Source organism: Cryptomeria japonica, chromosome 8 (genome assembly GCF_030272615.1).
Source record: "Cryptomeria japonica chromosome 8, Sugi_1.0, whole genome shotgun sequence".
Taxonomy (NCBI): Eukaryota; Viridiplantae; Streptophyta; class Pinopsida; order Cupressales; family Cupressaceae; genus Cryptomeria; species Cryptomeria japonica.
The window spans coordinates 184,915,292-184,926,191 of record NC_081412.1 but is presented as its reverse complement, the minus strand read 5'-3'; the positions used below and the strand labels follow the sequence as shown (position 1 = coordinate 184,926,191).

The 10,900-nt window shown below is 34.1% G+C and overlaps 2 non-coding genes across 2 annotated transcripts; both read left to right on the top strand.

Annotated features, from left to right (window-relative positions):
• The first annotated feature begins 10,300 nt into the window (after positions 1 to 10,300).
• Positions 10,301 to 10,384, top strand: TRNAL-CAA (transfer RNA leucine (anticodon CAA)). The gene has a single exon. It is a non-coding gene; the product is annotated as a tRNA-Leu (tRNA).
• A 78-nt stretch (positions 10,385 to 10,462) lies between these two features.
• TRNAP-AGG (transfer RNA proline (anticodon AGG)) lies at positions 10,463 to 10,534 on the top strand. The gene has a single exon. It is a non-coding gene; the product is annotated as a tRNA-Pro (tRNA).
• Positions 10,535 to 10,900: the final 366 nt, after the last annotated feature.

Below are 10,900 nucleotides of genomic sequence, written 5' to 3'. Positions count from 1 at the left end.
TATTTTCAAGGTTATTGGGTGTATTTGGCCCAAAGATGAGTTTGTCTAGTGAAGCTGAAGGAGATTTACGTGGAATTTTTATAATGTGGAACCATCCAATATTCAAGGAATATAATATCCTTTAGGTATAGTTTGAAAGTACTATTTTATTTTTCCCAACCAAAACAAATGCATATTCCTTGAAAACAAAACCAACCATGAAGGCTTATGATTGTTTTTCTCTTATTTAGAAACATAAGGAGAAATAATAGAGGATTGAATGTGATTTTAATTCTTCTTTTTTCCCATAAGATAATTTAGGAGGATTATGATATTGTTTAAAAGCATGATCAATTTTATTATGTGTTTTGGATGCTATATTAATGGATGTTTGTCTTGGAAGTCCCCTCATTTTGTCAAATAGGTGAATGGGTTAGGACCTAATACATTTAATATTGGTGGATCTTGGGATATTGTTTTAAATATTTATCCTCCAAACATTACTTGGAGTTGGTTTTCACCACAACCCTCTACTCTTGTACCCAAGGGCTAATGGTAGGTCAAAAGGTACTTATTATTTTAGGTATGCAATCATGCCATCTTCCCATCTATATTTTAGGAGCTTGTAATCTCACATTTTTAAAAATTTATGTTGGAAGAAGAAGTCCCTTTCCCTTCCCTTTTCGATAAGCTAATCCTAATTTATCTTAGTCATCTTGGTTGCAATTTTTAAGTATAGCGAATGTTGTGTCCAAAATTGTGTTTGAGATTTTTTTTCAAAGCTTCAAACTTTTCCATCCTAGCATACTATTCCATTGATCTTTGGTCCTTCCCTTTTTCCTTATCAAGGATTCAATCTTTCCCCTAGAAAAAATTATTTCCTCCAACCTCCATATTCATTTGCTTTAGACAGATCGTTACACTTATCGATTCAACTTGTATATCTTTCATCCATCCCTTGCCTATTTCCTTATATTTCTATTGGAGGATTGAACTTCTTCATGCATGCATGCCTTATATTGAAACCCTAATAATCCTACCATTTTCCACTCCTCATCATCACTTACCCCTACATGATCTAGAACACCATTAATAATATGTTTCGACGTGGTGACCATTTCATGAGGTATTTTCTCACCTAGGAAAAACATTGTACATATTATTTTATTAATTTTGGAATGTATTCCTTTTTTATAGAGCTAGATGGGGAAGACACTTGTGCTTCACTTACACGTGCGTAATTTTCAACCCTAACCCTTAGTTGTCTCAAATCTTAGCCAATGTTTTGAGCGGGAAATTAATCTTGACTATGGATCCTCATATTATCTAAAGTTGGTAGAATTTAAAAAAATAAATTATTCTACTCTTTCATCATTGAAACTATAAGTTACTTAAAGAAAATGTTATTTAGAGTGTCAAACAAGAGGATGAAAACCTATATATCTACAACAAACTAGAGAGAAAAAACCTTTGGTTTATAGGCTTGAGTATGAAAAATCTTTGAATTAATGAAGTTGAATTCATCTAAGGATTGAAAGCCTACATTATTAATATGAATTTGATCAACATCTAACCAAGTACATTAGCATATTGTTGTATGCCTCAAATAGAGTATTTTTAATTATTTTTTCTATTGTTGCATCGCATTGTAGTAGCTTTTATAGGTATGACTACTAGTGGTTGTATGGCCATATAATTAAATATTATAATAGTTAGACCTTAGTATAGGCCCAAGTATTTTATAATATATTTATTTCTTTATAAACTATAGGTTATTATTATTTGTAACCTATGATGAATTGGTATTTTCATCATATTATAATTTAATATTAGAATTAGAAGTAAATTGGGGAATATAAATATTAGTATTTTAGTAAAATTTTATGGGTTAATTCAGTCTAATAAAAAAATCAAAACCATAAATCATATTAGTTTACAATTACCATTAGGGTTATTGCAACAATATTAGTGAATGGTGGGATATTAATTATCATAATGTAATAATTATGTTCAAATTATCCCAAAGATAAAAAAATTGAAGAAGAGTGTGAAAGTATGGAATAAGTATTCTTTTGGTAACATTTTTAGACAAAAAGAATCCCTTTCAAACAATTTTTTGGTCATATAAGAGCTCATGGTTTCTATTCAAGTGAACTGGTAAACTTGTATTCAAGAGAAGGATCTCAAATAAAAGTGGCCCTAGATCTTGCATAGAGAAGAAATATTTTCGAAATAAAAATCCAAAATTCAATGTTTAACTGAGGGGGATATAAATAAAAATTATTTTCGTCAATTTATTCTTAGATATAAGAAAAAAAACATAATTTTTAAAATTTCTTTTGAGGTTTTAAATCCTTTTTAGAAGAAGAGATACAAAATGATTGATATCATCATTTTCCAACATATTTTAAGTTTAAGACCATCCCTAAAGTAGGAAAATTATGAGAATTTATTGAATTCCATTCCTACTACTCTCAAAAGAGAATAACAAAAAAGAATGACGAGATAGGTTACAAAGGAAGAGGTAAAAGTTATTCTTTCACCTTCACTACCTTCAAAGCTCCTAGTCTAAATGGACACCCATTTTTCTTTTCTTGGACTTTTGGGATAGTGGTAAACATGTTACTAATGTTATGTGTGAATTCTTTAAATATGGAATCTTATTAAAGCAAGTGAACAACTCATCCCTAGTGCTTACCCCAAAAGTGGAAAGGCTAAATCTATTGTTAACTACCATTTGATTAGCCCTTACAAAATGATGTATTATGATGAATATAATGCAAAATTTCTTATCTAGTGTGACATCTCAAAACCAGGCAAGGTTTATCCCTACTTTTCAAACCCTTTATGTAGTCATTTCCATTCATGAGGTGTTTTTCTCTTTACAGAAAAGTAAGGACATAATTTTTAATATTGATATCTATAAAGATTATGATAGGGTTTCTTGGGAAGTCCTCTTTGTTATTTAAAAAAAAAATGGATTTAAGGGTAAGATGCTACAATTGATGTCATGATGCATTATTACCCTAAGTCATTTTATGTTATACATGGTTAACCAAAGATATGTTATAAGAACGAAAAATGAATAAAATAAAGGAACCTTATTTATCCCTACTTATATATCATTTTAGCTAAGGTTTTAAGTGGAAATTCTCAAACTTGCTAGAATCTTGCACTCTTGTTGGGATCAAACCAAATTCTTCATCCACTTCTTCTCACTAATAATTTGTTGATGATTATTATTTTATATTAGTATTATTTGCAAGAAGCGACTATGTGAAAGAACTTGATAATAAACTATGGTACTATTTTTAGATGGAAAATAAATTATGCTAAAAGTTCTCTATATTTATTGAATGCCCCTATTTTTTTTAGCACCAAATTGCTAGAAATTTGAAATGCAATATTTAATATATTTCCAACCATATATTTAGGCCTCCCACTCATTTTTTAATTTCTTGGAATGTGGTTGTAGAGAGAATTCATAAAAAAAAATGGTTTTAGGGAAAATAAAACTTCTTAGTCAATCTAGAAAGTTTTAACTTCTGAAGGCTTTCTTATAAACCATTATGGTTTACTTTTTTTTTCTCAATTTAAGATTCGAAAGTACATGGAAGATAAATTATAGAATTAAAAAACAAAGAAAAAAGGATGAGAATGGGAAAAAAAAAAGGAGGATGGACCTAGTGCACCTGGATATACTTTTTGTGAGTATTTGATGTTATATCATTGGATAAAATGATTTATTATAATGTTGTAATCAAATAAATATTTAGTTGCAGTACGTCAGGGAGATGTGGTTAGCCACACTAGGTAATTATTTGGGGACAACTTGTAAAGTTCTATTGTAACATTGGGTTAATTATTGTATATTTGTGGGAGACATAGAATAATTATTTGAAAAATTATTTAAGCATATCAAATAAGTAAATAAGGGATCAATAGTTTTATGTACTCATGGTTTTGAGGCTGATGATTTTATCTTACCACATTGTCATATTTGTGTGACCTTGAACCTATATAGAAAAGCACATGTTTAGTGGTTAAGGTTGGTTGAGTGAGTGAGATGAAAATATTGATTCTTTTTTGTAGAGTGCATATTGAAGCATGGCTTGGGATGTGTGGATTCATTCTTGGACACATGGAGGATGCATTAGAGAGGGTTGATGTTTCATATTTTTCATTGTAACTCTATAAGTGCATGTACATTACTTATTTATTGAATAATAAGTTAGAGTATGGATCCTTTTGGAGGTTGGGTTTTTCTCTCTTCAGAGTTTCCCTAGAGTATATCTTACATTATCATGTGTTTTTTATATTTTTCTATGTACATAATGGTTATTTTTAAGCTTGTATGCATGATTTTCTCTCATGAGTGTTGGAGTTGAGAAAATACAACACCACAGGAGCCCAAATGATCTCTGCAAGCTGAAAAACCTGTTACAAGGAGAAGCAAGAAAGCAAATCACAGAAGAAAGAAATACACAGAAAATATGCTCAAAAAGAGAGAGCTCAATATTCACAAAATGTGTAATGTAAATAAACCTTCTTCTTCATACAATGAAAAGAAAGAACTTAACTTTTAATAGGTCAAGAAACCCTAAAAGGGAAAACCTAGGTTTGCACATAATAATTAATAAAAAAATTAATTATTATGCACCTAAAGTTAGCTTAAGTGTAAAAGAGATAAATGGAACTTAAATAATTAAACAAATATTGTTTAATTAATCAAGTAAATACCCGAATACTCCAACACCCCCCCTAAGCTAGACTTAGGGAGAAGCTAAAACCTAGAACAACTACTAAAAGCAATAAAGATGGGTCCCGGCAACAAGGCCTGATCAGGTACCCAAGTACAATGAAATCTCTATGAATTGGAGAAATAGAGAAAACCACATGGGAAAAAACTCTACTCCAAAAAGAGATGGAAAAGAACACCACTGAAGCAAGAAGAACCTACAAACTTTGTCGAAGAATAACTGCTGATCTGAAGAACCTCCACTGAAAGAGAACATGACCAAGTAGAGAAGACTATAATATGTATGAGTGCCCTCGAATGACACTACTCGAATTAGAAGGCGAACAAGGCAAACAACTAAAATCGAAAGATACAGATGGCATGAAAACACCAAAGCCTGAAGAGCTGATCAATCGAACCATGGAAGCATTAGAACCAACAGGACAAACCTCCCCATAATGCTGAAGAGGGAGAGGGACAGGTACACTGAAAGGAATAGCCAACAAGAACTGCGTGACGAAGAACCAGGAACATCAAAGGTGCTGAGAAAAATACATGGTGTCGTGGAAGGAACACTCCCTTGACACACTTCATGAGGCGAATATCATGGAAGGAACACTCACTAGACAAAGAAAAATGGCAAACAACAGGCAAACATCAACCCCCTCATGGCACTTTATAAGTAGTGCATGTACAACAAGGCACAAGATGTGCAAGATCCCAAGTAAGCGATGCATGATGGCACTTTATCTGAGTGTGTTTGCATAAATAAAATGCTACAATGATATGAAGACTGGAAATAGAAACGAGAACCAAAATAGAGACATCCTACTCAGAGAAGAGATCCCGGGACCTGAAACAACCATGATATCCACCAAAGTGCTGAAAAGAAAAAAATTGAATAAAATATGCATGGAGCAGAATCTGGAAATAAAATTCATATGGCTGGAAAGTACATAGCACACACTTTCCTAAAATATAAAGTTTTCAAAAAACGGAGTTCGGATGCTCATTCTACGTCTCTTGGAGTGCAAAAAAGAGACCTCACTTTGATTGGAAAAAAACATAGTCAAACAAAAAAAATGGAAAAAATTACCAACATGGTGAGGTTCGGCTCGAAGCCAGCTTTCTGATGCCTATTCGTTTTCAAAAAAATGACTCTGTATGCCCAAGATATGGCCAAAAAACCAAACCCCCCCTGAAAGAGGCAAAAAAAAAGGTAGTTTGGTGGCTGGGCGGTGCTCCGGTGGCCAGTGGGTGGTGCTCCGCTAGCGGCCTGACAGTGGTCCAGTGGCCGGGAGGAGCTCCGGTGGCGGCCGGGTGGCGGAGCCAAGGTAGCCACCTATGAGGGAGAGCACCAACAGAGTGGCGGCTGAGCTCGGGCAGCAGGCCATGGCGGTGGAGCTGATCAGTGGTGCTGCAGGCGGCGGCCGGGGAGCGGAGCAGCGACTGGGGAGCTAAGCACGACGATGGGGCTGCAGGGAGCTGCGGCGCGGAGGAGGCCGCAGGAAGGCAGTGGCAGTGCTGCGACGCAAAGGAGGCCAAGAAGGTGAAGCAAGGGGCTGAGCGCAGGCGGTGTGAGCAGCGGGGGCCGTTGGGCCGGCGGGAGCTGTCGGCAGTGTCGCGGGGGCCAGACGGGCAGGAGCAGAAGCCGAGGCCAACAAGGGGCCGGAGGCCGAGGCTCGTAGGGGGCCGGAGGGAGCTGCCGGCAGGGGCCAGAACGGTGTTGACGGCGGCTGTACGGGGCCTGCAGCATGGCAGGGGCCCCACGGTACCCTGCGTACTGTGGGAACCCCCCCCGCCCAAAAATTTTGCCAAAAACAAATTTATTTTTTCAAACCCTATTCGCCTTTTTTCTTTTGATTTTTTGAAGATTTTTTTGATAAAAAATCAAAATCTGGCCTGCATGCTGTAAAAAGGAAAAATATATTTTTTTTGAAAAAAAAAAATTCTCGAACTACGTGTTAGGGTCGTACGACCTGGATCTGAGAAAAAAATACTCCTAGAGGCTCAAGATCCAAAATAGGTCAAATTTTATATGACCATAGGGGTTTTCGGGCCTTCTGAGCACGATGGTGAGGTATGTTTAGGCCCAAAGTGCTCAGAAAAAAATCCTATACCTAGGTGCATAAAAAACTTTCTAAAACCCTAGATCTACTTCCAATACAAAAATTCTCAAAACAAGAACAGGTAGTTGCAGATCTAAAGCTCTGATACCATGTTGGAGTTGAGAAAATACAACACCATAGGAGCCCAAATGATCTCTGCAAGTTGAAAAACCTGTTCCAAGGAGAAGCAAGGAAGCAAATCACAGAAGAAAGAAATACACAGAAAATATGCTCAAAAAGAGAGAGCTCAATATTCACAAAATGTGTAATGTAAAAAACCTTCTTCTTCATACAATGAAAAGAAAGAACTTAACCTTTAATAGGTCAAGAAACCCTAAAAGGGAAAACCTAGGTTTGCACATAATAATTAATAAAAGAATTAATTATTATGCACCTAAAGTTAGCTTAAGTGTAAAAGAGATAAAGGGAACTTAAATAATTAAACAAATATTGTTTAATTAATCAAGTAAATACCCGAATACTCTAACACAATGAGGTTTTGTAGGAAATGGATTAAATGAATTGACTATTGACCCATTATTTCATAGCAAGTAGTATCAAATATTTCATGGTTGTGGGAGGTATGAGCTCTCAAGTCAAGCTATAATCCTAGCTTAAGTAGATTTGGTGCAAAGTTGAATAGATGGATATGCAAGAAAGATTTGAGAAATTACAAGTTATTAGACACATATGCTAGTTTTTATTTTGTAGATTTGAGAGTTTCGGGTTTGTTCTTTTATTATGTTTGTTGCATGTCTAGGATTTGAAAAATGTTGGGACAATTTTTTTTCCTAGATGTGCTTTCATATTAGGGTTTTGTGGGGGAAGTTTCACAAATGGTCATTTGGGACAAAATGAACCTCACCATTGGATCCAAGTTGGCCAAAAAATAAAGATTAATATAAAAAATATCTATTATGGTCACTTGAAAAAAATACAAAAAAAATAGCCCAAGCCTAATCGTATAGACAAGGGCATTTGCAAGTCATTTAAAAATTAATTTCCCAATCATCTTTTAAAACATTTAAACCTAAAAATTAAAATTTTAAAAAGTATTAAATTGGCAAGGGTTCTAGGGGAAGAGTACTAGTAGTTGTCATAGCTAACTTCGTGCACCCATAGATCCTAAACGATACATCGGATTTTGACAAAACAAAATTTAGTTGTCTTTGTATGTGAATTAACTGCTTATTGCTATTATTTTGGCTCTTGGGTAGTAATGATGCACGTTGTGAGATCAGTTATGTGCACAAAGGTCAAAAAGTACACCTTTCAAAATGTCCCCTAATACCTAATTAAAGATGTTCCAGTAACTATCCACTCAAAATCGCCAGTACTTGTGAACAAATGTTCCAATAGTGGTGCACAAATGGGCCAATTATGAACAAAAAATTGACAAAAAGTGATCGGCTATTGGTACATGTGAAATTTATTAATGGGATTTTCAAAAATTGGAACTATGATGGTTATTGGGGGACCACTATGACAATACGTGTGCGGTTATTGGAATTATGACATCTATTGGTGATCTTCCCCTATAGACTCTCGTAACCTACGTATGCAAGGTATTATCACTAGTGTACCATTGTGCGTCCAATGGGAGTCACCAACCAATGTATTATGATTAGTAGGGTCACCATTTAGACCATGGCATGGTGGATTCACAATTTATATTAAAGTTCATTTAAAATGCAAACATGTCCAAGCAAAGAATAACAAAAAAATTAAATTTGAAAATATAAAACTCATTTTAAATCCACGTCAACCCAACCTGTGAGTGCCACTCAGATTGATCACTATCGAGAATCCATCTACACATTTCTTACAAGTTTCGCTAATGTTAGGATGATGTCACGTTGGTGTCAACATCATACAAACACAATATAGATAACCTCAAGACCCCCTTCTAAGCATGATGGGGCAATTTTGTTTCAAGGGGCATAACTTTCACCCATAGTGTTAGATTTTTTATTTCTAATAGTTTATGGAAAGCTCTTTTTGAGCAGTATTTAGTGGTATAGGTTTGGCTCCCTAATTTTTTTGATTTGATTAGTTTTGGGGGCCTAGAAGTCATATATTTCTCTCAGACCCATTTATTCTCACAAATTTTGTGTATGGAATCAATTTTTTAATTTTGAATAAGCATTGAAGAGCATTTAGAGTGTACTATATAGTGGACCATGCAAATTTTAATTTGTATTGTAAAATGAGTTTGGTACTTGGTTGATCACTTGTAGGTGCCTGAGTTTGCCAAGGTGTGATTCAATGAGCATATAAACAAGTCAAGAGGAAAAACTTTGGGGGTTTACATATTTTAATGTGATATTTATGATGGTACAACTAATTTTCATATTAGTACTTCTTGGTATAGATTTACAAATATTTTTTCTAAGCTAAAATTTGATGTTGATAAGTACGAAGGTTGTCTTCTAGTTTGAGGATGTGGATTAAAATTTGTGGAAATTTGGAGTGTTGGTACAACACTTGAATTGGGTATTGGTAAAATGATGGTGATGGTTATGGTATCATGGAATTAATTAACAAATAGAATCCATTATCAGGCATGATCTTGGCCTCATCCCTTATATCACACCTCTAATATTTCAACCTTGGTTGATGATGTAACTAAGAAACATAACATCACTCTCAACAATTTTGTTTAACTAATTAAATTGCAACTTGTTTATATACTTATAAGATATAACTATACATCTTAATTTAAAAAATTAAAAAATTAAAAACATGTCAAATAAATATTCAAAAAAAATTAATTTATCAACTTTCTTCAAACTTCCTTTCAATAGAATAGTAGCATACAAAAACAAAGCAATCAATATAAATTGATATAAAAGGACTTATTCACCACATGTCTTGTTACATAGAAGGGGGTCTATATGTATATATACATAGTTATTTTAGTAAGGAGAATAAAAGACAACACAAGGAGGAGGCATTCAATGAACAATTTTTAGCAAAGTCCACCAAATGGAACTTCACTCATGCCTCTATTTATTGAAAAGAAGTGATAACTAAGACCAGAGAATCTCCTTGAAAATTTGAATCAATTACACTATATATTCAGCCATCAAAAACTTAAAAGCCACACTTAAAAAGACCGTGCCTATAATAAACAATAAAATTACAAAACCAAATATAACCATAAGAAAATAAAAGTTTGTTACTTTAGGTTTATTGTCTAGACCACTCTTTAGACTCTAATATGTTATGATCCTATCATACACCTTGAAGAGGACTATAATATAGAAGTACATGACAAAGCACCTTGGTTGGCATTAGGGTAGTTTGCTAGGAGGGAAAGGTCTTTGAAAAACTTAGTCGTTAGCTTTGAACTATTAGAAATAAAATTACAGAAAAAATCATTTGAACCCTAGCTTATAGAGTAGGAAAGGTATGTAGAGTTAACTGTTGAGCTACTTTTATTTAATATTAAATTTATCTTTCGACTGCATAGTAGGTCAGGATGGCCGAGTGGTCTAAGGCGCCAGACTCAAGTTCTGGTCCTCTAACGAGGGCGTGGGTTCAAATCCCACTTCTGACAATTTAAAATTTTTTATTTTTCTTACTCTATAGATGAAATATAAAGTAACAAATATCATTGTTCAGTTCTACCATCTGAGGGCATTTGGTCTAGTGGTATGATTCTCGCTTAGGGTGCGAGAGGTCCCGAGTTCAATTCTCGGAATGCCCCTCCAACTGGCAGAAACTGTTCTGCACTGAGTTGTACAGTATACTTCTGCATGCAAAGGAAGGATTTTATACTCGTTTGTCATTTTTGTACATTTTATAAACATTTCTGTGACTGCTGTTGTTTCCAGAGTCTTAAACCACTTAAAATCAATCACTAATTTCATTTTTCCACTTCTAAATAGTCAATTTTTAATTGCTGTAGTTGTGTCCTTCAAGTTTTTAGTTCTATTTAGTCGGATCAAATTTTCCTTCCTAAACATGTGCATTTCTTATATCCTGACCAAGTTTTTCACATTGATAACAATAAATGATATAAATCTTTTTAGGGTTAATATTTTTTGATGATAATTTTTTTTAATGAATAAGT